Source organism: Mustela putorius, unplaced genomic scaffold (assembly GCF_011764305.1).
Source record: "Mustela putorius furo isolate JIRA1106 unplaced genomic scaffold, ASM1176430v1.1 tig00003863_pilon_pilon_pilon, whole genome shotgun sequence".
Taxonomy (NCBI): domain Eukaryota; kingdom Metazoa; phylum Chordata; class Mammalia; order Carnivora; family Mustelidae; genus Mustela; species Mustela putorius.
This window is the reverse complement of record NW_025422015.1, coordinates 5360011-5387381: the sequence shown is the minus strand read 5'-3', so window position 1 is coordinate 5387381 and position 27371 is coordinate 5360011. Positions and strand designations below refer to the sequence as shown.

The 27371-nt window shown below is 37.6% G+C and overlaps 1 protein-coding gene across 6 annotated transcripts in view; it reads left to right on the top strand.

Annotated features, from left to right (window-relative positions):
- Positions 1–455: 455 nt before the first annotated feature.
- Positions 456–27371, top strand: part of MYO6 (myosin VI) — a 154197-nt gene continuing 127281 nt past the window's right edge. For all 6 annotated transcript variants that reach the window (XM_013056278.2, XM_004752792.3, XM_004752791.3 and 3 more), the window contains exon 1: positions 456–588. The gene's annotated coding sequence lies outside the window, so the exon portion shown is untranslated. The remainder of the gene's footprint in view (positions 589–27371) is intronic.

The following is a 27371-nucleotide window of genomic DNA, read 5'->3' as shown; positions in this document are numbered from 1 at the left end:
GAACAACTGTCTCCCTCCGAGAACAGACTCTTGCTGTTGCCGGACTGCGCGGTCACCGCATCCAGACCGCAGAGAACTTGCTTTGCATCGGCTGGAGACCACGGCGGCGAAGAAGGCCATCTCGCAGCCGGAGGAACAAGGACTATCGGCCGCGCCCGCGGCGGCCTCTTCTCCCGCGCTAGCGCGCCCACCTCGGCCCCGGAGGCTCTGCGCCGCGGGCGGGGGGCGAGCGAGGGGCGGGGCGGCCGCGGGCGCCGGGCGCCCCCTCTTGGAGCGCGCGCCCGAGTACCCGCGCGCCCGATCGGCCCGCCCCGGCCCGCGGCGCCCCCGCCCCTTTGGGCGCTCCGTAGCCGTGACGTGCGCGCGCCGGGGCCGGGGACTCTGCTGGGCGCCGGCCGGCGGGCGGAGACGGACCCGGGATCTGTCCGAGCAGGAAGCTAGCAGGATCCCGGTCGCCGCCTCCCCGTCTCCGAGCTTGTCCACGTCGCCGGCTTTTCGCTCAACTTCATCACCTTTGACCCCCGCCCTTCACCTCTCCGGCCACAGGTTGCCTCGCTGCCGCGCGCACCTGCCTTCGCCTCCGCACCGGTGAGTGACGCGGTGCCCCTGCTTCGGGGCGTCAGCGTCAGGCCTCGCTGCCCCGGCGGCCCGCCCTGCTTCGGGGCCTCTTCGGGCAGTCCGGGGGACCCACGGCTAGTTTCACCTCCCGAGGACGCCTCGGGTGAAGCAGGTGATGGGTGGGCCCGGCCGGCTGCTCGCCGTAGTGCCAGGGCTGGTTCTCATTTCCACAGGACAATGAGAGTCCCCTTTCATGGGTTTATCGTCACCAAGATACCTTTGTGTATCTACTCTCGCTCCTAGTTAGAAGCAGAGCTCTCAGGTGACCCACTCAGACTTGACACTGCGTGATAGTTTTCTCTTAAGTAAACAAGCTTAAAATTTAGTGTAGGAATAGGGCCGTTTGTTCTGAGCTATGAGGATCAGGTGACGGCCACTATTAAAGTAATAGTTTAATCGTGTAGGAGACCAGGCTGTGATTTTAGTTTTCAGGTTGTCTAGTACTTTGAGTATATTAATTTATATAGGTGCAACTGAACAAGCGCTTTTTAAAAAATTTGTTAATTTCCCCAAACTTCTTAAAACCATTAAAATGCTCCAATTCCGGAACAAGGTATTATTAAGTAGAAAATAATTTGGTAAGGTTATTGCTAGAATATCCGTGTCAGAAATACCATTTCTATACAGTTTAAGAAAACAGGTGATATTTTATCTGGCATAAAGTTGTGGTGGAGGAATGCTTGCATCCTAATCTACAGATATTAGTGAACAACTAGGAACACCGTCCCAACTTCACAGATCGCTGTACATGCTAAGCAAAAGTTCCATTTGCTGTTATGCTCTGGTAGTGTAGATGCAGTGTATCTTAATATATAGTCAGGGTTTGAGAGTTTTAGAAATTCTTAAGATTTACTTGAAACTATTCACACCATAAAATGTGAATCTTGGACTTGGGCTGGAATGGTCATGGTACAAAGGTTGGCAGCCAAAACAGCAAGTCTGTACAAATTAACTAAACTTCATAGATATGTTGAGCTGTGGTTTTACAGTTGGAAATTGATTAGTGGAAAAATTACCTTAGTGTTTTTTATCATTAATTTTAGAAATATTACAAACTGGGCCATAGCCAGAGCTTGAAACAATGCAGCCGTTCAGAATAACTCATTGACTTTTAAATATCCAGCTCATTTTGAGTATCTGAAGTTGTGCAGGAATTATATCCACAGTGGTAAACAGAAGTCGTTCTAGTCTTAGACTTGCCTATTACGTTTGTATATTTTATGCGACATATTGTTCTCCCAGTTTGAGTTACATTTTCGTTTTCAAAGACATTTTAAAAGGGAGTAACAGAAGTGATGAATGACTTTAATAAGATTATCATGATTAAAAACTCTAAGTATACATTATATAAAACTGTAATATACATATATTCTTCATTAGGGTCTAGAAACACGAGCAAGAAAAATGTAGTGTAAATTACATTATGTTTATATAGGTGCTACTGAACAAGAGCTTTTTTAAAATTACATCAATTACAAATAAAAATGTAAATTAATACAAGGTATTAAAACAGAGATCGTAAATCATAACTCATTGCACTTATCTGAAGTGCATCTTTTCCCTCTGTTTATGTTTATGTGATCAAGTTTTAAAATAACAGTGGCCAGGAAATCTGAGAGAGACTGAAGGCTCTTTTCTCATCCTGTTGTGACTTTGCCTGGAGACTGTGGTGTATCATGTAGCCCATTGTTTAGATAACTGGGCTGTCTCTGGGTTCTAAAGTACAGCTCTTTTCAGAAAGTTTTAAAATTTTTGACCATGTGAAGTTTAAATAAATATAAACACCCAAAACATTTTATGAAAATGAACCCGTTTTCACTGTTGATAATTGAAGCTTCATTTTGATATTTAAAAATGTCAGTTTTAAAAAGATTTCTAACCTCTCTGAATTTTTCATTTTTGTATATTAGAACATTTTCAGTAGAAGATTGAAAAAGATATTACAGCTTTAATAATTTTCATAGTTTGTGATCCCCTTAATGAGGTACTTCATAATAACTTCTGAACTTGAATAGTATAAGATCATTACCCCTGTATTAGGCATCTGCCATACTCAGAACACTAACTGAGGGATTTGATTTATAAAATAATTTTCAAGGTTGGTGGTCTTGTCCTTTTACATATGAAGACATTTAAGCTTAGAGAATTAAATATTTGCTCAACGTCTTACAACTCCAGAGGAACAAAGTCTGGATTCACACCTAAGTCTTCTGACCATGAAGCCCTGTCTTTTCTACCAGACCAGGTTGCCTTGATCTCAGTTCATTTGGTAGACTGCTCAAATAAACCTGCAGAACTGGTATTGTGTTAAAGAATGTAACTTGAAGAAGGCACATAGGAGTGAGGATGATAAAGGTCATGAATGTGGTTCTGAAACTGATGTTGAATTTTCTGCTTTTTTTCATTCTTAAGTTGACAACTTTGACAGTGATAGGGTGTTGCTTTCTCGTTTCTGATGTAAATTCCAGAATATTATACAAATTGTGCACTTTTTATTTTGATGGGTTTATAGGAGTTAGAATTAAGCTGTAATGTAACACTGGTTTTCATTGTAGATAAAATAAATAGTAGTCTTTTTGTTTCAGATAGAACTTTATATTTTCTTCCAATAAGAGAACGTTGTCCATAAATGCAGTAGCTATCTTTTAAAAATACTGCACAATTAACTTTGTAATCCTTGTGAGGGGGCTTGTTTTCAAAATATGACTAAATTCTCACCTGTACTATTTTCAGCTGTACTATTAGGACAATTTTTTATGGCCTATGTTTATTTCAGGAATGTCCCTTGAGGTATAATAGACACAAAGGACAAAAATGAGTATACAAAGTCCATCTTTTGTCACAAAGTAGGAGTCATTTCAGCAGTAGAATGTAGTTGGGTAAATGAGAAGAAAAATGGTAAGAAGGCTGAGTTGGGTGATTACATTTATAGGTATTTCATTATTTGGTTTGAACTCTAAGGAATGTTGCATCTCAAGGATACTCATATTCAACTGTAATATAAATTATTAATGGATATCTATAAGACATCTGCATGTGTGTGTGTATGTATGTGTAGATAATTAAGAACTAACTAAGGTCAAATAAGCTTGAATTCTGTTTTTGAGGAATTATATAATATTCAGAGGAACCAGGAAGTTTGTTGTTTGAAACAGCTATACTTTTATTTGACAAATTTAATTGGACTATCTGTAATCTTAAAATATGAGTGTGAGAATTTTTTTTCTGTTCATGGTCTTGAAAGAAAACTTTTCATATTTAGTATAAGAAATACATGGTAATTTAGGAAATGACCACAAGTCCACAAAAAGTTCTCCCTGTAAGTACTGAAGCATAGACTGTAAAACCAGAAGAACAACTCAGACATCTTTAGAAAATTTGCTAGGGTTAAAGAGAAGGGAAGTACTTTTCTGTACAGAAGGCATGCCACCAGTGAAACCAAAATACTGAGGAACATTCCTTGGGTGATATTCACATAGGTGAATATTTATATCCAGGCTGAGTAATGTGCACAAAGGAAGGCGGTGCTCTTGACAAAACCACAGGCATCTTTTATGTGAGTTACATCACTTGTTATTTTACTTGAAAGTAACCTGCTGCTTAACCTTTACAAGGTAAGGTATTGCATAGAGCAGAATCTTAGAATTTCTATTATATGTGGATGAACATCTTTTTCAACAATATTTACTGAGGGCCTAGTCTGTTTGAAATATGACTGTAGGTGGGAACTTTTTACTGGCAGATCTTTGGATCTAGGAAATATAAAGAGTGACAGAGACATAAAAAGAAATATGAATGGAAATACCCATTTAAAATCTGATGATATTTATATCAGATTTAACAACTTACATTTGTATGGCACTCTGTTGTTCTGGAAATCATTTTTTGTATCTTTGGTCCTTAAAACACCTTGTTGAAGTAGATGTGGTAAACTTACTCTTATTCTGCAGATGATAAAATGTTGGCAAAAAAAATTAAGTGCCTTGTTCAAGGTTACTTATGTGGCTGCTTAGAAACATAGCTAAGAAGGGAACTTCTGTGTATTCCCATAGTAGATCACAGTTATCTTCTAGGTGTTAGTTAGGGTTAACCTCTTAATGAGCAGTTACTTAATTTTGTTGCTTCAATTTGGATGGTTGCAAAAATTATGAAAAGTCAGCATCACTAAAGTGATAATTGTTAAATACTTACTAGGTTTGTTTTTGTTCTTGTTTGAATATAAGGTAGGAGATGAGCAGGATGCATTATTATGGGGCTCCTTTAACATTTTTAGTAGATTAATGGAGCTGAGGTTGAAGAGGTCCCCCCCCCATTGGAGAGTTTTTCAAGATTATTTTATTTTAGAGTGAGAGAGAGCATGCACGTGCATATGCAGGTGAATGAGTTTGGGGAGGGATAGCAAAGGGAGAGGAAGAGAGAATCTCAGGCTGACTCTGGGCTGAGTGTGGAGCTGCTGCAGGGCTTGATCTCATGACCCTGTGATCTCTACCTGAGCTGAAACCAAGAGTTGTCCCTTAACCCACTGTGCCACCCAGAACCCCTGGTTGGAGAGTTTTTAAAGGAAAGCCCATTGTTTGTTCTAAAAAAGAAAGGAGGGGTGTCTGGATGGCTCAGTGGGTTAAAGCCTCTGCCTTTGGCTCAGGTCATGATCCCAGGACCCTGGGATCGAGCCCCACATCGGACTCTCTGCTCAGCAGGGAGACTGCTTCCTCCCGCCCCGCCCCCACTTGCCTCTCTGCCTACTTGTGATCTCTGTCTGTCAAATAAATGAATAAAGTCTTTTAAAAAAAGGTAAATAAAAAGAAAGAACTCTGGAAAAAAAAAAAAAGCTGACTTCAGAGGCAGCATTGGTGTCTTATGTGAGGAAAAGTCAGAGTTCCATCTTTCCTCTCAGCCTGGGGGGTTTTCAGAGGGGATGGTCTCTGTGTCAGAAAAAATGCAGGTAGTAGACTTGGGTCTCTTGGAGGAAGATGGTGAGTTCAAGGAGTTCCCTGGGCTGGTTTAGGTAAAGATGAAGGTGCAAATGTCTGGAGGATGATTGGGATGAAGACAATGTAGATGATAACTTCTCCAATCAGGAGCTGAACTACAGAAACTTGGTTATAAGATGGAGACCTCATAGCATTCAGAAGAGCAACCTAAACTTTAACTGTTTACTAAATTCTAGGACAGAGAACCCAGGATGGGACACTTAAAAAAATATGTTTATTTCATTGCCTGCTTGGATTTATGTTTTTATAACACACACACACACACACACACACACACGCACACACACGCAGTTTTGCTCTTAAAAAAAAAGGAGAAAAATATTCTGGGGGAATTTTGAAAATAACTTTTGTTACTTGACACATTGGTATTGACCTGATAATTATGCTTGTTTTTGTAAAGATTCACTAATGAGCTAATTAATGTGTGTCTGCATTGGTGTCTTTATGCCTTAATTCATTTGACAAATATTTGAGTGTCTGCCATGAACCAGGTACAGTTCTAAGTGCTAATGATACTGTGATAAATTAAGACCAAGTTCCTGTGCTGAGTGATATTTTATTGTTGTTTTGAATTAAGTTAAATTATAGACTCTTATTACTAGAATGTAATCAACAGGGCTGACCCTAAAGTTGGGAAATGGATAGTTGTCAAAGTGGTAGAATTTGAGGGTTACCAAAAGACTTATTTACTAAAAAATATTCTACTCCTGGCCTTCAGTTCACTGTTACCAGTCTGCTCCTTATAAGTAAGAGTATGTTCCGTCTTCATCCAAGTCTCAGGAACGTAAGGCTGAGATAAAGGGAATATAGGATTGATATGTTAGCAGCTATTGTTTATTGAGTTTTTGCTATGTGTTTGTGTGTCAAGCAAGTACTTTGTGTACATTATCTCAGTTAATTACTACATGACTTACTTTAGTGCATTTGACATTATGACCCACAATTTACAGATTGGGAAACAGAGGCATAAGATGTTAAATTTGCTCAAGCTCATAGCCAGTACTTGATGAAGATGGAATTTGCATGTACTTAGCATGTAGTAGGTAGGAGTAGAGGAGTACTGATATACACACGGAGTTGTGATGTCCTATCAGTATGGGATGGCATACTGTGTAGGTGGAAGGCCTTGGTGAGTGATGGGTGGAGAGTCAAGAGAGCTTGTTGTGGGGAGGGAGTGGATGGGGATGATTATTGCTTGTGGAACTGCTTGGTCCTTAGGCGTAATCCTTTTTGTGGCAGTCCTGAAACTGCAGAATTGCATTTATATACAAGTGCTTGCTTACCCAGCTTGTAGATAAGAGGGACTGGCAGACCTGAGATGATTCTGGTTTTGCCAGTCACTACTGTAGTTGGATTACTTAGTGTCTCTGGGCTTCAGTTTTCTCATGACCCTGTGATCTCTACCTGAGCTGAAACCATCTATAAAATGGAGGCAACAGTGTTACCTACCTGTTACCTACCTGGTGTGGTTCTTGTGGGGAAGGAATTAGATAATACATGTGAAGCACATATCATTGTGATGTGTAGTTAGTGTGCATTATTATTGTTACTGTGTTTTTGTTTTTTGGTTTCTTTGGCCATGTTTAATGTGGAATGTTTATTCAAAAAGAATAAAGTGTCCTGGAGATTTCGGTGGAATCTTAAAGTTGGCCAAATTGAAGAAGTTTTGAAGTGTAGTGTTAATCATAATTATCTGGGAACTGGTAAAAACATTTGTCAGAAGGGTGTGGGTGAGGCCTGGGCACTAGCGTTTAACAAGTTTCTCGGTTGATTTACTTGCACACCAAAATTTGAGAAGCACTGGTTTAAAACTTTTCTTTATCCTATGCCTGGGAAGGCTTCAGTAAAACAACAAAAAGTGTTTGGATTAACCAGGCAGTGTATGGTAGAAGAAAGTGAAATATCAGTTACCGGAATCCCTTCCTTGATTTTGTGTGTGTGTGTGTGTGTGTATTAAGTTTATTTGGGGTTTATAAGCATTTATCTTTGAGAGGGGCAATGTTAAATTGCACACCTAACTTTAATTGTAATGAGTTTTCAGCTTTTAACAAGCTTCATTTAGAAGTGAGCTAGTTATATTTAATTTTTAAAGTTATACAAATAATAATAGGTAGTACTTGAATAGATCTTAAGACCTTGTTAAAATTTTTAAATTGGATTTCTTTAGATAATGTACTGTTTTGAATTAACCAGCTTTGGTATTGTTAACTTCATCAGGCAAGCTCCCAGCAGGAAAGAGATTTCATCCTGGTTGGTGCAAAAGAAGAGATTATAGAGGTTAGGGAACAAACAAGGGTGGGGGGGGGTGCACCCAGGGAATAGCAACGGTGGAGAAGCCGTTAATACTCCAGAGATTACCAAAACTGAGAGTTGAGAGCTGGCATTGGGGAGGAAGGCCCCAAGGAACTGTGGCTTTGAGACAGTCAGGCAGGGAGAGGAGGGGGAACTTCCATGACCTCTCCTCAGTCTTTGGGTCTTGTACACTGGCTTGCACTGCTGGAACCCACCTGCGGAGCCTAGGTGGTGATCTATGCAGGCTCATCTTCCCAGGGCAGGAACAGAGCATACATAGGAGGGGTGGGGGGTTTGATGGAGCAGGTGGAGAATAAATGTGGAGAATAAATAGGGCATTGATTAGAACCTTTGGGAATTTTTAGCATTTCTTGGTGTAGTTTAAATAACTTTGGGACCTGTGATACATCTCAAAAATACTGAGTCTGCTTATGTTATACATACTTAGAAAAAAATTCATTCACTTTCTCATCTAATTGGACAGTTATTCTAGGAACTTTTTTTTTTTTTTTAAAGTAATCTATCTCTGCCCAATGTGGGGCTCCAGCTTATGACCTGGAGATCAAGAATTGCATGCTCTACTGACTGACACAGCCAGGCTCCCCTTAGGAACTTTTATGATCCATATAACCCAATGAGAAACATAACCCAAGTCTATTAACATAAAACCCTTTTATTAATATATTGTTATACCTTAGCGAGGTTTCTGAACTTAGTCTTGGTTTGAAAGAGTACATGTCTTTCATAAGAAAAGATCTTTTTTTTTTTTTAAGATTTTATTTATTTATTTGACAGAGATCACAAGTAGGCAGAGAAGCAGGCAGAGGGTGAGGAGGAAGCAGGCTCCCCGCTGAGCAGAGAGCCCAGTGCGGGGCTCCATCCCAGGACCCTGGGATCATGACCTGAGCCGAAGGCAGAGGCTTTAACCCACTGAGCCACCCAGGTGCCCCTGGTCTTTTTTTTTTTAAACAAATAAGTTTACAAGCTTGACTGTAAAAGAATATGGGGCCCTCCTGGATGGCTCAATCAGTTAAGTGTCTGACTCTTGATTGCAGCTCAGGTCTTGATCTCAGAGTCTTGGGCTCCAAGCTGGGTGTGGAGCCTACTCAAGGAAAAAAAAAAAAAGAATATGATATAAAAAGAAACCGGTTTGAGGTAAATCACAGAACACCTGTGCTTGAAATAATACATTTAGATATGTTCTCTCTAAGTGGTCTTTTTTTCCCTTGAGAAAGAGATTTCATACTTTTTTGGGATCTTCTAAAAACATACTCTTTGTTTTCATTTGGTGCTGATAGAATTAGTATCCTGAAGGGGAGAATTGAGGCTGTTGGTTTTTCCATGTTATGCTCTTTGAATTTCCCTGATTTGAGGATTGAGTTATTCCAAAGAGAAATTTTCTTCAGTTCCTTGTTATTTTTTTTCTAAAATTAGATGAAACAACTGTGTTTTGGTTTGTGGGCATGATTTGCTGTCTGTTATCCTTTTGGTATTTTGGGGAAGAACAAAGTGTATTCATGTGTATGTGTTTTCAAGAGGAATGTATTAGCTTCTCTGCTCTTCCTGTCCATGATTGAAGTTGAGAGCAGTTGATTTTATGTATCTTTAATCCTTTTGTTTGAGATTTCAAACAAAACTACGGCTGTTTTGGCCAATGAGATGTTGGGGAAAAACAGATGAATGCTTAGTGTAGAAGTAGGCATCGTGTATTCAATGGCAAATTGAGGAGATTTATATTAGTTTGAGAAAGAATTTCTATCAGGCATGGTTGGGAGGGGAGAGAAGGATGGGAATTGAATGAGTTGAAACATGGGACAGATTTCACCACAGATGTTTTAGAAAACAGAAAAAAAACCCATTTATTTTAGTCAGTATTTTTTTTTTTAAGATTTTTATTTATTTATTTGACAGAGATCACAAGTAGGCAGAGAGGCAGAGAGCCTGATGCGGGACTCGATCCCAGGACCCTGAGATCATGACCTGAGCCGAAGGCAGCAGCCCAACCCACTGAGCCACCCAGGCGCCCCAGTCAGTATTTTTTATTGCATAGATACATTCTACATTTTTTTTTGAAGGTGTGGTACAGCAAAGTTAGGAATTTATAGACCAGTTGTTTAATTTAGTGATTTTAATGAGTTATTGGCAAAAATGAGGCTAACCTGATAGTAGTATACAAGAACGTTAATGTGTCAAAAAATGGGCTATTTAAAAAATTAAATTTAAATTTAAATTAAATTTAAATTTAAATTAAATTCTGGAACTTGTCCAGAATTTCATGGACTTTGGTTCTATTCTCTAGCATTCTATTTTTTGGCATACAACATTGACATAGTATTTTTAGTATGATAGAATAGTCGAACAGTGAAAGGTTTATGTCATGGGTTGGAAGGTGCTAATGTATTATAATGTTGGATTGAATGGGTGATCCAGATCCAGAATGCTCCTAGAACAGCATATTTCTAATGATTCTTGAGGGCCAGTGATATGCCACCACTTGAAGTGTTTTATAGTCATTTTCCCATTTCATTCTAATGTTGATGGAAACAATTTCCTAGGTTGATTTGAGTAGTAAGGTACAGAACTGAGAGATATCTTTAGGTGGTTTGGATCCAGAGCCTTTGACCCACCCATTTAGAACTCTAAGTTACCTTTTTCTGTGTTCTTTTTAAAGACTAAAAGCTTTGAAAATCCCTTCAAGATTAATCTCTTCTGTCTATTGTATCCAAACAAGGGATGGTAGCATCAGGATACTCTTAGAGCTATTGCCTGCTTTCAAGTGCAAAGCAGATAATTCCTCTATCATATCCTCTTTTGTTCCTTGCCTCAGATTGCTGTTCCACACAGTGCTCCAACTTTCCCTGCCCGCTGATGAGAGAGGGGAGACCTTCTGGACACACAGTGTCTAAACTATTCTTTACAATTTTTAAATCCCTTGACTATACATTTTTATTAATACTTCATGAATTTGCTTTAAACAGATGTATTCCTATAAAGTTTCATGTAAATTAAATAAAAATTAAATTGTAATTTCATAATATCCTGGGAAATATTCTTATTTATTTATTTAAAGTATTTCAATAATGATTTCTTTTGTAAACGGAAGAATCTTTTTGTTGAGTAGTGTTTGTTTTCTATATTATGTTAATATATATATTTCATATATTACTCATATAAACTTGGGTCTGGCTAAATACACATTTTATATAAATATGTGTAAATTAAGATTGATCTCATATTCTGCTTGATATTTACTAATAAAAAGAGGCTGGGTAATAGCGGTTTTTCTTAAATAAATGCTGTTTGTTGGAATTGCCCTTAAATGTTCTATAGTAGACCCATCTAGACTAAGAATAATACTCTTTTAAGGAGTAGAGTGAGGGTCAATATGTAACATAGTAGTATATATATATATTTTTTGAAATTATTTTTGTGTCATAAAATTTATTAGGTAAATGATGGTGTTCTGTTTTAATGCTAAAATCAGTGTTTTATGTGACTGAAATAAATTGAAAATAACAGTTAAATTTAGACATAGTTTTATTAAAAAATTATTATGGTTGAAAAGCAGACAAACTGTTTTTTGGAAAATATACTTTCTTGTAGCTCATTTATTTCCTGTACCTAATGCCATGCTAATGAGGCTATTGTAATCTGTGTTCTGCCCTAAACACTGAACAGAGACTACTCTGAAACCTCATAATTAATAGATCCAGTGGCCTCATTTAGATCATTATTCTTTTCAAACCTGTTCAGCTATTCACCAACTAATCCTCCTTGAATTCTTTTCTGTTAGCTTCTTTGGTCGTGCGTTCTCTCAGGTCTCTGACTTTTCCTGTTTTGTTTTTACTGCTTAATTCTCTCTGTGCATGCCATTACTGTTCATTTCTCATAAACTCCTGTACTTGGCACTTTGCTCTACTCATTCTGTTCTTATTTTTGATAATTATATTAGTCCCATGGTTGCAATTCTTATTTTTTAGTGCAGATTACCCCAGATTTCTTTCTGTATCAGCTTGACCATCATTTCTAAACTGATGGTCTACAGACGTCTTTAGATTTCATAATTCCCATCAATTGTACATCCTTTGAGAAACCTGGATCTTCTTCTGTTTCTTTCTGTTTCTGTATGATAGCCACATGGTCCTAGTTATTGAGGTTCAGAATTTTCACTCATCTTTTCCCTCTTGTCATATTCTTTCACTTGCCAAACTCTGTTCTGCTTTCTGGAAGGTCATCCTTCACTTTCTGTTCCCTCTGACTGAGTGCGGCCTTCATTACTTTTTTTTCCATGCACATCTTGTATTTGGCCCTTTTCCTCCATGTACAGCAGAGTCTATCCTGTGCTTTGCCATTAGAGCTGTGTTTCAAAGTAGAAATCTGATTGTAATATTTTCTTGCTGAATAAGAATCCTTATTAGCCTTTATTAATTAACATTTCAGAGTCCAAACTTGTACTGTGGGGTTGAAACCCTTCATGGCCTAACCTCTTGGCTCACTTTTCCACTTCAGCACTTGTCACACTTCTGCCACTGTGCCATGCTCTAGCCCCATTGACCTATTCCCTGAACATGCCCCCATTCTCTCATTTTTCTACTCTTGTTCAAAAAGACCTTATTCTGGAATTCATTTTCTTTTAGTCTTACCTATCTTTTAGGAACTGTTGGAATTAAATCCTTCAAAATAGTTTTCCCAGATTTACTGTTAGAATTATACCTGTATTATAAATGTGTGTCTTTTTTCATTGTCCCCTGCTCTCACTAGATTGATTATGAATGACTAGAGAATGTGAACTGCCTTGCAAAAGTTTTGGTAAGATTTTACGTAAATCAGCGGACCTCAGGTTTTAGGATTCTTTTGTATTAATAATTGTTGAGGACTCTGTAAAGATTTTGTATATTGGTTATATCAATATTTACTGTGTTAGAAATTAAAATTTAGAAATTAAAAACTTATTTAATCCATTTAAATACAAATGACAAATGCTTGTTAACAGAAAATGACATTTTATGAAAAATTACTGTTTTGGGGGTACCTGGCTGGCTCAGTCTGTAGAACATCTGACTCTTGATCTTGGGGTTGTGAATGTAAGCCCCACTTTGGGTGTGCAGATTACTTAAAATTAACAAAAAGAAAAATAACTATTTTCCAAGACAAAGATTTGTGGAAAAAATAGCACTATTTTATATTTTTGTAAATTTATATAATGTCTAATTTAATAGAAGATAACTGGATTTAATTTTCTTGCATTATGTTGTTTTTGGTTGAAGTATAATTGAAGAAATATGGCCTTTACACGGATAAATCCTTGGGGAAGGAAGTAGTAATGTACCTTTTAAGGTAATTGTGTATATCCTTCTTTGATCCTCACCAAAACTCAGCAGGTGATAATTTCTTAAAGTGCCAAGGTGGAATCTTAAATCATACTAATGAACTTTTGTACTCTGTTATATTACAATCTGCTGGTGTATTTTGTACTCTGAATGTATCTTTTACCCATGCATAGTTTTATAACATGATTATATTTGTCCTTTGAAACACACTTTTGCTGAATTATGTAGATCTCCCCAATTTTTGTAATATCAAAAATTATATTTTGATTTCATCAAAAACGTCTTAACTATTTAAACTTCAGTAGCATAAGCTGTTATGGTTAAGGTGGCAGCTACAGGTTTTCCCAGATTCTGCTTGTCACTTGAATTATATTGTCAACAAATATTGTCAGTTGCTTTCCTTGAGGTGACAGGCTTTACTCAAAAAACAAAATAAATCCCGAATTTGCCAATATCTCAAGTTTGAATAACCAAGATTTGTTAGTCAGTGTTTCCAGGAACCATGGTATTTTATGGGGAAAAAAAAAACGTTCTGAGGATTACAACTCAGACATTCACACAAGTATTTTCCTTGAGACAACCATCTTATTTTGTTTTACAGCAGAAGTACTTTATGTGCAATTCCTATTTCATCATATAGAATGTTAGGAAGATATATTTAGGATCAAGATATACTAATATTAATACATTTTACTGCTTAATCAAAATTATTCTTTTTTTTTTTAAAGATTTTATTTATTTGAGAGAGAGTGGGGAGAGCACAGAGGGAGAGGGAGAGGAAGAAGCTGACTCCCTGCTGAGCAGAGAGCCCAGTGTGGGACTCAGTTCCAGGTGTCTGAGATCATGACCTGAGCCTAAGGCAGACACTTAACTGACTGAGCCACCCAAGTGCCCCCCCCTTTTAAAAAAATATTTTATCTATTTATTTGACAGAAAGCAAGAGAACACAAGCAGGGGGAACAGCAGAGGGAGAGAGAAGAAGACTCCCCACTGAGCAAGGATCTCGACATGGGGCTCAATGCCAGGATCCTGGGATCATGACCTGAGCTGAAGGCAGATGTTTAATCAGCTGAGCCACAGGGCACGCCAGTCAAAAGTGTCCTTCAGTGAAACCAGCATTCTTTTACTCTGGGTGCAGTGACCACTGTCTTGGTTCTGGCTAAAGTGGTAGAAGTTTTACCTATCTTTGGTTCTGCATAATTAGGGTAAATATGACTATAGTGAAAAAGGCAAATGTCTTTGTATTATGAAAATAGTTTTGATCTTGTTGACTCTCTAAAATGGTCTTAGGGATCTTCAGGGGTCCAATGACTTGGAGAACTGCTGGTCTTGGTAATTGTCCACTTGAGTTGTGAATGTGTTCAGGTTTCCTGTAGGCCAGCCATGTAGAAGCCTAGAAAGTTAGAATTGGACCTTACCCTGGAGTTAATTTAATTCTAATTCCTCATTAAAAAGTTGAAGAAACAGGTTTAGAGAGGTTAAGAGACTTGATGAAGGCCATACAGTTAAATTAAAGGCAAAACTAAAAAGATAATTCATGTGGCTCTTAGTTCAGAATTCATTTTTTTCTATCAATATTATGAAATTTAAAAATTTAGAAGATGGGGCACCTGGGTGGCTCAGTCACTTAAGGGTCTCACTCTTGATTTTGGCTCAGGTCGTGATCTCAGAGTCAAGGGATAGAGCCTTACATTGTGGGCTCTGTGCTGGGTGTGGAGCTTGCTTAAGATTCTCTCTTTCCTTTTTCCTCTGCCCCCTTCCCCTCCAAATCTATAACTAGAAAATTTTTTTTGTTTTGTTTTTTTTAATGCTATAATAGGGATACTGTCATATAGAATTCCTTAGGGGGTAAATTTTTGAACTCTGTGAACCAGAACTCTAGGATCAGCTTTCATCTGTTTTTCACCTTTTTTTCCATCTAGTTGAATATGAAATTGTGGTGGTCACATGTACAGTTGAGAAATTGAGATAATTCAACAATTAATGTATAATCATTGCTAAGAAAAGTCTTAAAATACACCCTGGTAAAATCAGTATCATCAGTTTGACATTAAAGAGAACAGTGTATAATTATATATAAAAATGAAAAGTAATTGAGCATATTTAAAGAATATATGCATATTTTAAAAATCATTTTAGAAAGTTTTAAGCATATTAAGAAAAGATCTATGAACCACCATGTGCCTATCACCCAGATTCAACAGTTAGCAACTTATGACTGATCTTATTTTACTTTTTCATTATCTTAAATACCCCCCAAATTATTTTGAATCAGATTCCAGATATTATATAATATAATCTATAAACACTTAAGCTTGTAAAAGGGAGTATTTCTTAAAACTTGTAATTAGGTGTATATAATCAAATTAGGTGTATATAATTCAAATAATAATTTGAATGAACCTCTCAGAGTCTTTTCTAGCTTAACCAACAAAAACCAGAAACAAACAAAAATCCTTCTCCTTTTGATCCTGCCATTCTTCTTGTTCTTTTGCCTTGTATCTCTTAACCTTATTCTAAATTTCTTGAAAGAGAAGGCTCTGTGAGCTTCTATTATGAGTTTACTTTAGTTTTTTTTTTTTTAAAGATTTATCTATTTGAGAGAGAGAGAGCGAGCACAAGTGGTGGGGAGAAGGTCAAAGGGAGAGAAAGAAGTAGACTCTCCTCTGAGCAGGGATCCCAATGTGGGGCTCGATCCCAGGATCCTGAGATCATGACCTGAGCCAAAGGCAGATGCTCAACCAACTGAGCTCCCTTTTACTTTAGTTATTTAAATGTGTTTACTACAAAAATTACATTTTGCCTTTCCAAACATTTTACTCTTAGGATTTTTAAGATTGTGTCTGTTGCAAAATGCATAAATAACGTTTTTTACCTGGTAGTTTTAGACTATTGAGATGCCAGTAATCTGGTCTATTTTGGGTGAATTTAACACACGAATTTTTCTTTATTTTACAAGAGGGAGTACAGACTTATTTTAGTTATAAAATAGAACAAACAGATGGCTACCAGAGGGGAGGTGGGTGCTGGGATGGGTGAAATAGGCAAAGGGGATTAAGATTACATTTAAGATTATAATTATCGGGTCACCTGGGTGGCTCAGTGGGTTAAGTGTCTGCCTTCGGCTCAGGTCATGATCTCAGGGTCCTGGGATCAAGCCCCACATCGGGCTCTCTGCTCAGCGGGGAGCCTGCTTCCCCCTCTCTCTCTGCCTGTCTCTCTGCCTACTTGTGATCTCTCTCTCTCAAATAAATAAATAAAATCTTAAAAAAAGAGATTACATTTATCTTGAGTAATATTTAGAATTGTTGAATTGCTATATTGTGCTCCTGAAATTAATGTAACGATGTTAACTATACTGCAATTAAAAAAAAAAAACCGGAACCCAAACCAAAATAAATCAGATATGGGAATATAATGTACAACATAGAGAATGTAGTTAATATTTATAATACGACTGGTGACAGATGGTAGCTAGATTTACTGTGATAATGACTTTGTAATGTATTTAAATGCTGAATAACTATGTGGTACGGCTGAAACTAAAATAATATTGTGTATCTATAACATTTTAATAAAAAAAATGATACCATAGAGAGATTGTTGTAAAGATACATAAAGAGAGTCCATAGATACCTATTTGAAAACATGGCCAGAAATAATTTTCTCTTATTGTTTTAGTAAAGAATTAAATATTTGTTGTCTTCTATTTAGAATTCAAACTTCTAAACCACCCCCCATGTCTTTAGTTTTATAGACATTTCCCAGTGACTTATTATTTCTCTAACTGAAAGTTAGATCTCTCTCTTTTTAAAAAAATTATATGTCTTGTAATTGATTTATCTTTCCTGAGTTGTTTTTTTTTTTTTATAAAGATTTTGTTTATTTATTTGAGAGAGAGAGAGATCACAAATAGGCAGAGTCAGGCAGAGAGAGGGGGAAGCAGGCTCCTTGCTGAGCAGAGAGCCCCATGTGGGGCTCAATCCCAGGACACTGAGATCATGACCTGAGCCGAAGGCAGACACTTAACCCACTGAGCCACCCAGGCGCCCATTTCCTGAGTTTTTTTGATGTTATATTGACAATTCAGCTGAACCTTGATGGATAATAATATAATTAAAGAATCTTAGATTTGGGGCACCTGGGTGGCTTAGTGGGTTAAGCCTCTGCCTTCGGCTCAGGCCATGATCTCATGGTCCTGGGATGGAGCCTCGCATCAAGCTCTCTGCTTCAGCAGGGAGCCTGCTTCCCCCTTTCTCTCTGCCTGCCTCTCTTCCTACTTGTGATTTCTCTCTCTCTGTCAAATAAATAAATAAAATTAAAAAAAAAAAAAGAATCTTAAGATTTGTTAACAAAGGTAATGTGGATAGCTTTGTCCCAAAATATATAAAAATGTAAACTATAAGACACATATACATAAGTTAGCAGTGTTGTTTCTTACATTAGTTTTCTTTGTAAAAGAATTCTGCAGAGGGCCCTTTTACTGGCCTCTGTTAAAGTGTGTGTGTGTATATTATATATATATATATATATTTATATCTCTCCAAGAAATTGATTAATGAACAAAAAAGGAAAAAAACAGATACATTTATTATTATTAACAGCGGATACATTTATCTGTACTTATTTCTCATCAAAGCTGGAGTATTTTTTTTTCAAAATTTTTTTATTTTTTTATAAACATGTAATACATTATTAGCCCCAGGAGTACAGGTGTGTGAGTCACCAGGTTTACACACTTCACAGCACTCACCATAGCAAATACCCTCCCCAATGTCCATAACCCCACCACCCTCTCCCTACCCCCCTACCCCGGCAACCCTCAGTTTGTTTTGTGAGATTCAGAGTCTCTTATGGTTTGTCTCTCTCCCGATCCCATCTTGTTCCATTTATTCTTTTCCTTTCCCTCAAACCCCACATGTTGCATCTCCCCTTCCTCATATCAGGGAGATCATATGATAGTTGTCTTTCTCCAATTGACTTATTTCGCTAAGCATAATACCCTCTAGTTACATCCACGTCATCGCAAATGGCAAGATTTCATTTCTTTTGATGGCTGCATAGTATTCCGTTGTGTATATATACCGCATCTTCTTTATCCATTCATCTGTTGATGGACATCGAGGTTCTTTCCATAGTTTGGCTCTTGTGGACATTGTTGCTATAAACATTCGGGTACGCTTGCCCCTTCAGATCACTACGTTTTTATCTTTAGGGTAAATACCCAGTAGTGCAATTGCTAGGTCATAGGGTAGCTCTATTTTCAACTTTTTGAGGAACCTCCATGCTTTTTTCCAGTGTGGTTGCGCCAGCTTGCATTTTCACCAACAGTGTAGGAGGGTGCCCCTTTCTCCACATCCTCACTAGCATCTGTCATTTCCTGACTTGTTAATTTTAGCCATTCTGACTGGTGTGAGGTGGTATCTCATAGTGATTTTTTTTTTTAAGATTTATTTATTTATTTGACAGACAGCGATCACAAGCAGGCAAAGAGGCAGGCAGAGAGAGAGAGAAGGAAGCAGGCTCCTGGCTGAGCAGAAAGCCCGATGCGGGGCTCGATCCCAGGACCCTGGGATCATGACCTGAGCGAAAGGCAGCAGCTTAACCCACTGAGCCACCCAGGCACCCCTCTCATAGTGGTTTTGATTTGTATTTCCCTGATGCCGAGTGATGTGGAACACTTTTTCATGTGTCTGTTGGCCATCTGGATGTCTTCTTTGCAGAAATGTCTGTTCACGTCCTCTGCCCATTTCTTGATTGGATTATTTGTTCTTTGGGTGTTGAGTTTGCTAAGCTCTTTATAGATTTTGGACACTAGTCCTTTATCTGATATGTTGTTTGCAAATATCTTCTCCCATTCTGTCAGTTGTCTTTTGGTTTTGTTAACTGTTTCTTTTGCTGTGCAAAAGAAGCTGGAGTATTTATATTTGGACTCCAGATGTTCAGTATAAATAAATAAAATTTAGGGGAAGAAATCAGCTAATCAAAGTTATAACCTGAACAGTAAAAATTCCCAATTGTGCAAGACAAAATATGAAATATTTCCCCTATTCCTATCTGCAGTATAAATGAGAATTTGGGGTGACTTTCTAAATAGTACCATGTCAACATAAGTGTGATTTGATTTGTATTTGTTACTGTTGGAAGTGAAGGAAAAACTTCTTGGGTTGTTTTAAAAATCCTGATGTCTGGGGGCTCCTGAGTGGCTCAGTTGGTTGAGCACCTGAGTCTTGACTTTGGTTCTGGTCATGGTCTCAGGGTCCTGAGATCCAGCCCTGCTTCAGGCTCCCTGCCTCTCTGCCTACCCCCCAACCCCCTAGGCATTCTCTCCCTCTCCCATTCTCTTTCTCAAATAAATAAATCTTTAAAAAGAATCCTAATGTCTGGGCCACAGCCTGGACCCATTAAATAAATCTGAGATTTGGGGAGGGTGAGACCTAAATGTCAGTACTTTTTCAAAGGTCTTCAGATGACTCCAGTGTGCAGCTCAGTTGCTTCTCTTTTTTTTTTAGTATTAAATCTGTGTAAACAAAACTTTCTGTCAAATACTGAGAAAACTTTTGATGATCAAAATGTTTTAAAAAGGGGTGCCTGCCTTAAAAGCGTCTGCCTTTGGCTCAGGTCATAATCCTAGGGTCCTGGAATTGAGCCCCGAGTTGGGCTCCCTGCTTAGCAGGGAGTTTGTTTCTCCCTCTGCCCCTCCCCCTACTCATGCTTGTTGGAACACTCTTTCTCTCAAATAAATAAATAAATCTTTTAAAAAAATGTTTAAAAATTTTAAGAATGATTTTATTTATCTGATAGAGAGAGAGCACAAGCAGGGGGAGCAGCAGAGGGAGAGGGAGAAGCAGGCGCTCTGCTCAGCAGGAAGCCCCATGTGGGGCTCGATCCCAAAGTGTGGGATCATACCCAAGCTGAAGGCAGATGCTTAACCAGCCATCCAGGTGCCCCCCAAATTCAGTTTTTATATAGTAATTATTAAATGTTGAATATCTCATGGAGGAATTAAAGAATAGAACACATTCTATGGTGTAGACTTAAGAATTACTGAAAATTATTAGAGCCACCTGTGTGGCTCAGTCAGTTAAGTGTCTACCTTTAGTTCAGGTCACGATTCCAGGATTCAGGGATCAAGCCCAACATTGGGCTTCCTGCTCAGTGGGGAATCTGCTTCTCTTTTTCTCTCTGCCGCTCTCCCCACACTGATATGTCACACTTTCTCTCTAATAAATAGAAAAAAAATCTTAAAAAGAAAATTATTAAAATGACATACTTGTTATTCATTACAGAATTTGGAAGCAGAAGTTAATTTTGTTTAATTTAGTTTATAGGTTACTTTGTGGACCAGTGAATCCTGTTTTAAGCCTCTATACAATTATTGTTTGTTCATTATGGAGATTCACGTAACCAAAAGGAAGTGGATAATAATCCTTGATATTTCTACTCTGTATAGATAATCACTATTGTTGGTATTTTGCTGGATGATATTTTGGTGTGTGCCTGTATGTACACCTGTATATTTTTAACAAAAATGAAATTAAAGTAAAAATAAGTCCCCTCCCCTTTATTGGATGGCCTTAAAAATTAAATGCATTTTAATCTCTGTAAGGTGATTCGAGAAATTTTATTTCTGTACCTGGAATTTATGATTTTTGGGTTCTGTGACTATTGCTTCTGGATAAAGAAAAGTAATTATCCTTAGATGCTGCCTTAACACTTTGCTATAGCCCCGCTTAATAACTTCTTGATGATTTATGTAGATGAATGTTCATTTATAGTCCAAACCAAATATGTTTTTCTTGAGGTGTTAACATAATATAAACATTTTTGTCTTTTAATTTTTATAAAAAATGGTTACAAATTATTTATTTACTTTACTAAGAATATTATTTAAAAACATGATTTCAGTATTATGGCACCAGGTAGGATTAATGAATTTATATTATTTATAGCCCTGTACAAATTTAAAGAAATTGTAGATTTTCCTTCCATAATCCAGTAGGTTAAACAAACTTATCTTTTATCTTTGACACGGTCTTTTTATATAATTATGTGTCTTAGTGCCACTAAATTGCTCATATCCTCTTATATTCTGTTGGATCTTTTTTGCCATTGTTAGAGAATAACTAGCATTTAGTGTGTTATGTGAGTGTTGAGATCTTTAATGAAAATACTAACGCAGTGTTGTTTTTTACTTTTCATGTAACAGCTGTCTTTTACCTTTTGTTTATTTATTTAATTAATTTTGAGAGAGAACAAGAGGTGAGGAGAGGGGCAGAGAGAGAGGGAGAGAGAATCGGGGTTTCCTTACGCAGGTCTCCATCTCACAACCCTGAGAGCAGACAGAGCGTAACCTGAGCCGAAATCAAGAGCTGGATGCTTAACCAACTGAGCCACCTAGGCTCCCTGTCTTCTACCTTTTAAGAAATGATCTCTTAAGTATAGAATGTTATGGTGTATTTCTTAGAGATTTTTCTTTAGTGAAGAAAACCAAGGAAATGAGAATTTTCCCCTTAGCTTTTAATCTCCTCTCCCTTCCCTGATTTGGTGAAGTGTGCTTAAAAACTTGGGTGGTTCAGATGGGGGATTGTTTTATTGCAATGTATGCAAGATTATACTTTGATAGAACCATTTCTATGTTGTAAAGAAGCTACTATTTTCACAGAACTTAGTTATGTCCCAATAGACCAAAGTGTTCTCTCCAGTAAATATGATCCTCCTAGGACTTGGAATTTGCGGTTGCTGGGTTGCCACTGGTAAGTTTAGAGTCAGAATAGTAATTGGGCTGAGCAAATTCTCCTGTGGCTATCAACAGGCATAGAAAAATGTGTGCAGGTTACCTCTGGGTTGAGAATATGTACAGTAAGTACTGCTGCCTTGGCTTCTGGCATGGGACGCTGGGCTGGCGCTTGTCCCTGGCTACTTTGAATGAGACACTTTGGCAACTATCCAGATTGGAAATATACCTTCTTAGGTTCCAGATCTACCTTGGCTCATATGAGGTGAGTGTATGGGGATAGCAGCACCCCAGGTGGATGCCTGGTTTTGCCAAAGATCAGTCTTCTGCCTGGAGAGCTGTGCTGCTTATCTGTTGACAGTCTGGGAGCAGATTGCCAAATATAGGTCAGGAGGTATATATGACCTGTAAAAGGATCTTCTGCTTTTCCAGTTAGGCTGTTCAAAGCTTGAGCTTTGTGTGGTTGTTATTAAAAAAAATTTTTTTTAAGGGTTATAGTATTTTTTCAAAATACTTAATATATTTAAGTAATCCCCACACCCATTGTGGGGTTCGAACTCAGTATCCCGAGATCAAGAGTCATATGTTCTACCAGCTGAGCCAGCTAGGCACCCCTAAAGGGTTATATTATTTATTATTATTATTATTATTATTATTTATTTTTTAAGATTTTATTTATTTATTTGACAGACAGAAATCACAAGTTGGCAGAGAGGCAGGCAGAGAGTGAGGAGGATGCAGGCTCCTGGCTGAGCAGAGAGCCTGATATGGGGCTCGATCCCAGGACCCTGGGATCATGACCTGAGCCGAAGGCAGGAGCTTTAACCCACTGAGCCACCCAGGCGCCCCTATTTATTATTATTTTTTAACGTAATCTCTACTCCCAGCATGGGACTCAAGAGTTGCATGTGCCGTGGACTGAGGCAGCCAAGCATCACTGGTTGTTACTTTTTAATGTTATTTTGTTATTGGTTAACAATTTTGATGTCTAGTCAGAAGTTTAGTAATACATTTGAGGGACTATGGCCTATATCAGAAATTCATAGTGCTACCCTTAATAAAAGTGGCTTTTTAATGGAGTTGACTAGTGCATTTCTAGTAACAGTAATCAGTAACAATTACAAGATAGTTTGAATTCAGATATGTAGAGCACATTGGTGTTTTGTTTTGTTTTTCTGGAATGAATAACATATCACCACTTTACATTTTATTCTACTCATCTTTTATAATATTTCATTGAAATGGATCTCCTTTGTCCTGGGCCTTGTTTTTCACTACCTCCATCACCATTAGTCCCCATACCTGTGAATACTTTGTGTTAGCACTTTAAGTGTTGATTACCTACAGTTTACTTGTCTTTCTCCTTCAGTTACTTGTAAACACTCTGGTTTTATTCTTGGGTGTTCAAGGCCTTATACTTTGCCCTGTTGTAGTAGATACCCAATTAATATCAATTCAGGGAATAAGTTAATTATAAATTTCAACTGTGAATATATTGTCTACCTTTTCTTTTTAAGATTTTATTTATTTATTTGACGTAGAAAGAGAGTCACAAGTAGGTAGGGAGGCAGGCAGAGAGAGATGAGGAAGCAAGCTCCCCGCTGAGTAGAGAGTGGGATGTGTGTGGGGCTCCATCCCAGGACCCTGAGATCATGACCAGAGTCAAAGGCAGAGGCTTAACCCTCTGAGCCACCCAGGCACCCCTGTCTACTTCTTTTGAAAATTGTTTTCTCCAAATATAAACTCTAGGTCAGCCCACTTACATAAAATCATTTAGAGATGGTGAAATTGGGATAGTGGGCTAATGAGCCCAGGAAGCTGGAGAATTGCTTAAAAAAAAATACTCATAATAATGGCGAGAAAGGATTTTTATTTTTTAAGATTTTATTTATTTATTTGACAGAGAGAGAGAGAAAACACAAGCAGGGGGAGGGGAGAGGAAGAAGCAGGCTTCCTGCTGAACAGAGAGTCCAATGTGGGGCTCGATCCGAAGGCAGATGCCTAACGACTGAGCTTCTCAGGTGCCCCAAGATTTATTTGTTTTTAGAGAGAGAGAGAGGGGAAGTGGGCATGCACTCATGAGTGGGGTGAGGGCAGAGGGCCTCTCAGGCAGACTCCCTGCTAAGCGCAGGCTCAGTCTTAGGACCGAGATCATTACCTGAGCTGAAATCGGGAGTCTAATTTAACTAACTTGCAGACATCCCTGAGAGTTATTTTAAAGATCACTTTTTTTTCTGATATAAAACCAATAGCTATCCTTCAGAAAGTTTTAAAAATGGGAACGTGTAAAGGAGAAAAGAAAAATCATTTATAATGCCACCACTTAGAAGTAGTATTAATATTTTTATATATCTTCTGTTTTTAAAAACTTTATTAATTCTTATTGCCAAATCAGATAAATATTATGCTCTATTTTCTTCAAAAAGTCTTTTCTCTTTTTTCCTAATTGTAATTTATCTGAATTTTTTTTGGATCATGGTTGAAAAGTTATTTTGAAGTTATAATAATCATTTTTCTTTTTCTTTCTACTGAGAAAGAAAAGTCTGATCTTTTGACTGTTTTTAGGGAAGTTTTATTATTTAATTCTTTATATTCTTTGTCATGCCCTATAGATTTTTTTGAAAATTATTTTTTATATTGCCTTCATTTAAAATTGATCACTTATAAGAGAATGCATTCTTTGCCAACAGCAAATCAAAACAATATGATACAGATACAGTTGACATACCCCTAGATCACCACCTTGTTGTTTTCCATCTAGAAACTGAGCGTTGTTATCATTTTTGTTTGTATACTTTTGTATCTTTTACTCTTATTGCAGTTTTGGGCTTGTAGAAATAATATAGTGGGTTATGTTTTGTTTTAAGTTGTGCGTGGAGCCCAGCATGGGGCTTGCACTCATGACCCCAAGATCAGGACCTGAGCTGAGGTCAAGAGTTGGACATTTAACCAACTGAGCCATCCAGGTGTCCCAAAATAATGTAGTTTTGTATGTTTTTGACATTGAAGAGTTGTATTCTACAAATGTTTTGCAACTTCATTTTTTTTATGTAACTTAGACCATAGGTGTCTATCTTGAAAGGTAAAGATTCACTTTACTGTTTTTATTTTACTTATTATTATTTTCTTTAAGCTGTGTGCCCAGTGTGGGGCTTGAACTCATGACCCTGAGATTAGGGGTTGAATGCTCTACTGACTGAACTAGCCAGGTACCCCTCGCTTTACTGTTTTTAAATGCTGCATGACTTTCTGTAATTCAGATATAGCATAGTTTATTAAACCATCATTGAAAGGCATTAAGGTTGTTTGCATTTTTTCTTTTATTCACAGTTGTACAAGAAATATCCTTGGTGTATACTGAGTGCTGGTTCAGAAAATTTACTATAGTCTCACTAACAGAAAACTTGACATTACAGGTTTTTAATTTTTGTCACTGACGTAGGTGAAAAGTAACTTGTTTTAATTACATAAAACAATACCTTTCTTAAGGAGAAATACCAGAATTTAATGATAAAGATGAGTGAAATATGGTTTCTGGTATAACTCTTCACAGAGATATGGCTGGCTCTTTGAAACAGACTTTGTGTTTAAAAGATTAATAAAAAAGTTGAAGTTGTCATTTTTATATGAAGAAGCACTGAATCTGCTTTTCCTAATTCATTTTAGTTAGTTTAGTTTACATTTGAATTGAGTTGTAATTCGGAGAAAAAAGCCTTCTTTGCTTTTCAGTTTCCAGAATCAGATTTTTTAAAAATCTAAGACCTTGGGAAACAGTCCTAAACTTGAGAAAACACAATTTATCTTGTGAAATATGAACCATGACAACCTTTTATATTCTGATTTATAGGAATAGAGAAAAAAAGAATAAATTTTAAAATGGTGTGGAAAATAGGCAAGTCATAGATTAATTAGAATTCACATATTAAGAGGGTTGCTTTTTAAATTTAAGTATTTTATATATGCATTGTTGGTATTTGGTTGGTAGTATCATGATCTTTAAGATAAGCAAACTGAAATAAAAAGGAATATGGTTTTAAAAGGAAATGATCATATGGGCTCTCTGCTCAGTTGGGAGCCTGCTTCCCTTCCTCTCTCTGCCTGCCTCTCTGCCTACTTGTGATCTCTGTCAAATAAATAAATAAAATCTTAAAAAAAAAAAGGAAATGATCATAAAGTAACCCGATCAAGTAGTTCCTCTGATGTAAATTTCACTTAAAAAAAAAAAAGATTTTATTTATTTATTTTAGAGAGAATATGAACATGTTTGAATGAGCAGGGGAGGGGCAGAGGGAGAGAGAATCTGAAGCAGACTCTGCCCTCTGCACGGAGCCCCTCATGGGGGCTCAGTCCCATGACGATGAGATCACAATGGCGTTGAAGCCAAGAGTTGAACGTTTAACTAACTGAGCCACCCAGGGACCGCTAAAGTTCACTTTTATTAGTGATTTCCTATGTCTGTTTTGATTATAATTTTCAAATAATGGTCAAGGTCTAAAGTACCATATAATTATTATACAGTATAGTATATTTTCTTCTGAATTTTATTATTTCTTGAGAATTATGCAGATAGTAAACAATATTTTTGAGTTATTTTTATGGTATTGTTAAAATTTTTTTTAGAGAGACTGCATGCAAGTGGTGGAGAAAGTTGGAGGAAGAGGGGGAGAGAGAGAGAGAAACTTAAGCAGGTTCCATGCTCAGCAGGGAGCATGGTGTGGGGCTCAATCTCATGACCCTGAGGTCATGACCTGAGCCAAAATCAAGAGTTGGACACTCAACCAACTGAGCTACCCAGGTGCCCCTTTGTGGTGTAGTTTTATGTGTCCTTTATTTGTTTAGTGAAAATAACTAAGAGGAATAGCTTTAAAAAATTAAATCCCTTTGAGGCATAGACTTGGTCTCATTCATTTATAGTATCCAGGCCAGAGTAAACCCTTGCATCCTTAGATGCTCCTTGAAATCACCCGCCAAAGCCACAATTCTCTCTCTCTTTTTTTTTTTTTTTAAAAGATTTTATTTATTTGACAGACAGTGATCACAGGTAGGCTGAGAGGCAGGCAGAGAGAGGGGAAGGGAAGTAGGCTCCCTGCTGAGCAGAGAGCCCTATGTAGGGCTCGATTCCAGGACATTGGGATCATGACCTAAGCTGAAGGCAGAGGCTTTAACCCACTGAGCCACCCAGGCGCCCCAGCCACAATTTTAAAATAGGTTCTAATACCTCTTTCTGAGAAGCCCATCATTCTCTGTAATGAGAATTCTCCCTTACTGCAACAATAAACCCAACTTATTCAACAATTAAAAAATTAAAACTCTGCTGTCACTTTTCTTATTTTCTGGAGGGGGATAAACACTTTAAAAGTAGGGCCTTTAACTTTGCTTTTTGTTTTTGTTTTTAATATTTCT